The sequence below is a fragment of the Pteropus vampyrus genome, unplaced genomic scaffold, assembly GCF_000151845.1.
Source record: "Pteropus vampyrus isolate Shadow unplaced genomic scaffold, Pvam_2.0 Scaffold111, whole genome shotgun sequence".
Lineage (NCBI taxonomy): Eukaryota > Metazoa > Chordata > Mammalia > Chiroptera > Pteropodidae > Pteropus > Pteropus vampyrus.
In genome coordinates, this window is record NW_011888892.1 from 2,323,597 (window position 1) to 2,327,313 (window position 3,717).

Below are 3,717 nucleotides of genomic sequence, written 5' to 3' on the forward strand. Positions count from 1 at the left end.
ATAAGTGTATACTGCCTCGATTTTTAAGAAAGCAAGTTCTATGAAGAATGTAGACTTTCCAGATACGTTGAATTCCTATCAATTCCCACCATATCCAAAGCTCTGGGAACTTTTTCTCTGAAAAGTACAGATCATTTTAGACCCTTGAAACACATTTTCAGATAGAAGCCTTCTCCAAAAAAAAAAAATCCAGTTTTCCCATAGTTTGAGCTCAGAAGTCTCGGGAGAGTTGCCTAATCCTATTCAATTCTTCAAAGATCAGTTCAGACTGAATTTTTTTCCAGGACATCTTCTCTGCCCACTACCTGCTTCCAACCTTTTCTCTCATTCACAATGAATTATTGGTCATTAAAAAGAAAATGTGGAATGCTATTATGGTTATGTTTAAAATTTCCTCATCTTTTATAGGCACACACTGATACACTTATAGATGAGACACGACAATGCCCAGGATTGTGTAGATAGAGGCTGGATCTGGTGCCCCTGCGGTGAGCCCCACAGCACCCCAAAACGTCCATTGTGAGAGTCCTGAGCTTGCCGTCTGTAATCACTGGCTCACTCGCAGTCCATATTGGTTGAGTCGGTGAGTAGTTTTACTATGACTGGTCGCCTAACCCTACTTCCTGCAGGGAGTGGGCGTGTCCTGAGTCAGAGGCAGGGCCCCCCGTCGTCTTGGTTTTCATTAGAGAAGGGTGAACTTGGGTGGGGGCCATCCAGATGTGTTCCATGTCCAGACAGCTGTGGATCGAGGGGGCCTGCGATGAACGTTTCCTGAGCTGGATGAAGAGGGATCGAATGAGCCAGTTACACACACTCTGGAGGAAGCAGGATGGTGATGCTTTCTCCTTAAACACGGTTACCTGATCTGCTTGTAGATGTTACTCCTGAAGTTCCAGCCGCAGCTGAATGTAAATTACTTGCATCCCTGGGGAGCCAGGGTAACCCTCGTTTGCTTCTCCTGGGCACTCGCCTCCCTGCTCTTGTTCTCTGCTGACGACCGGGAGCTCACTGTTTGCAGAGGAGACGTGTGGCAGCCTGGACCCAACGAAACCCAGACAGCCCCAAGCCGTCATCTGAGCATGGGCATGAACGGTGGCCGCCACCCTCTCAGACACACTCGGAGTGTGGCCGTGCTCGTCTGTGGCTCTCTTGCAGCAGGCCCTTGAAGGGTGCTTACTGTGGGGACAGCAGGGCAAAACCCTGAACGGAAAAGCATCTTGCACGTCAGCATGTACGACCGGAGAGCTGAGTGTGCGAGGGTGTGTGTGTGAAACACCACGGTGTGTTAAGGTGAGAGCCTTCTGAACGGATGCCACACCTATTGATTACACTACAGTGAAAGGAGTTCGTAAACTGTTGCTTTTTTTTTTTTTTTTTTTTTACAGAGCGTAAGCTCTTAATTTGGCAAGCTACAACCGCTCAGATGCTACATGATCATCTTAAAAATGAAGAAACCTTAAAAGATAAATCAGATCATGTGACTGCCCTGCCTAAAACCCTCTGGTGACTCTTCGCGTCCCCGGAGAGGACACCGCGTCCTGCCACGCAGACCACGCCGTGCTTGCTTGGGCTCCTCTCCACGTTCCCAGCCCCCACCCCGTTCCGACCCAGCCCCCGCAAGCCACTGGCCTCCCCTTAGCAACGCTGTCCCCTTCAGGGCCCTCGTTCGGTGTCCCCTCCGCCCGAGATCGCATCCAGGCTCTCCATCCCTCTCTGCCCTTCGGTCTCCTCCGCACGGGGTCTTCCCCACAGCCCGCGGTAACGCTGGGTGCCCCGATCGCGTGCGTCCTTGTCGTCCACCCCCGTGTCTCCTTCTTCACACTCCTTCCGATCTGCGGTTTGTTCACTGTTTTCCGAGTCTCTTCCTCACCGTGAAAGTGCAGAGTGAGCTGCAGGAGTGAGTTGCTGCGCACCCCCGATTCGGCCGCGTTCCCCGCAAGAGATGGCTCGGTGACTGCAAGAGACGTCCCCCCAAAACAGAGGAAGCCGTGAGAGTGATCTTCGGAAGCGAATCCCGCTTCTCTCCCCGACTCGAGGAAGTGGTGTTTACTATCAGGCTGAACGTTCTTTTCCAAAAGCATTCAAATGTTCATGTGCTTCTTGCTCTCATCAATGCGGCACACTTAGTCCTCAACCCCTGGAGTCCAAATGCTCCCAGACGCTCGCTAATGGATGGACTCGACTGGATTTAGACTCCCACGCGAATCCCCAGATGCCGCTTTCGCCAAGGAGCAATTTCCAAGACAGGTCTTCACGTTAACTCCTCAAAGACATAAAACACACGCTCTCACACACGCTCAGAGGCCAGCGGTAATTAATGACACAGCCGCAGGGAGACCCTCTCACGCAGGCCTGTTCCCGCACAGCCGAGTCGTGACCCCCGCCTTCGAAAACTCCACTCTCTCCTGGCATTTTTCAGGCCGCTGCGTCCAATTTGTCAACCACGGCAGTCGGCGAATGTTCTCAGAGGTCGGGTTCTGGGATGTTTTGATAAAGAACAAACGAGGTTTGCTAGGGGGTGCGCTTTGCTCTTGGTTCTTTTTGATCGTGGCAGAATTTGAATGTCATTAAAGCAGTCACTGATTCATGCCTTTGCCAGTCATCTTTGGGGCTGAAACTTAAATAACGTTTTTAATGTTTGTGATTCCTGCCCGAATTAGGTCGGGGCAAGTGAGGAGGCAAGTTGCTGTTTGGACGTGGGCCGGTTTAAAATGAGCCCCTCACGCAGAAACCGTGGCACATGGCTGGGTGGCCGTTACGTGGCATTAAATTGCTCTCTGGCAACTGTGAGCAGGGATTCTGAAAAAGGCCTTTAACTTTTCAATAGTTCCAACGTCCCTGTGAGCTAAATAATAATAACCATAATACCACCATATATTTGCGGAGTGATTTACAACTTACGAAGACATATGATCTCATTTAATCCGATCTCCCACTCTTGTGGGGACCCTATGAGGTAAGACAATGGCCACGTTGAGATAATACTGGAGATTAAAAGCAGCTTGGAAATTCTACAATGGGTGATGGTGACTGAAAGTTCACTGGGTGGCTTGACCTCTCCCCAACCCCCCAGCCCCCTGTGGGCCTCTGTGATCAATTCACCCACTTGCTTGGGAAATTTTTTTTCCATCTGAGAAAATTAAAAACACCATTCTTTGCACAGAAACGTGGGCTCATAAATGAAGACCAAATAGAAAAGATTTATATAAAAACACAAGCTCAGCAAAAGAGGAGACTTAGAAATCGCTAATAAGGTATAAATCAAGTAAAAGCTATTAGCAAATCCCTGGTAAGAAAAAAAAAAAAAAAAAGCCTTTTCGGTGATTTGTTGAGCTCTTAACAATACCATTTCCGCCAATGGCTTTCAAAGATCTCTAGAGTAATTTGGCGCGTGTCCACAAACACTGCCATGAACACGTTCTCATCCGAAGGGTTTAACACAACGTCACAGAGAGCACGCCTTGCTCGTGTGCCTCCAGAATGACACGATGTTTAGAGCTGTAGGGTCTTCTTCAGGTATGCACGGCCGCAACAAGCACGGGTGCCAAACTACTTGTTTAACACGTGAACAAATAAGTGGGAGGATGGGTGGGTGGGTGGGTGGCTGGATGGATTGAAAGGTGGAAGGCAGGAAGGATGGATGGACTCACTCATTTTCCTGGCGAGGAACACAAGAGGCAGAGGCCTTCCTAACTTGCCTGTATTACCAAAAACAAG

General features: G+C 49.5%; 1 protein-coding gene and 1 long non-coding RNA gene across 3 annotated transcripts in view; one reads left to right on the plus strand and one right to left on the minus strand.

Annotated features, from left to right (window-relative positions):
- The window catches only part of ADAM12 (ADAM metallopeptidase domain 12), a 298,271-nt gene that overhangs the window by 67,299 nt on the left and 227,255 nt on the right, over positions 1-3,717 (minus strand). The gene's annotated exons all lie outside the window — the stretch shown is intronic.
- On the plus strand, positions 216-2,585 carry LOC111743317. 2 transcript variants are annotated; one of them, XR_002781635.1, is made up of 3 exons: positions 216-583; positions 876-1,290; positions 1,386-2,585. It is a non-coding gene; the product is annotated as an uncharacterized LOC111743317 (long non-coding RNA). The 2 variants fall into 2 exon arrangements; XR_002781634.1 differs by having other exon boundaries at positions 216-1,290.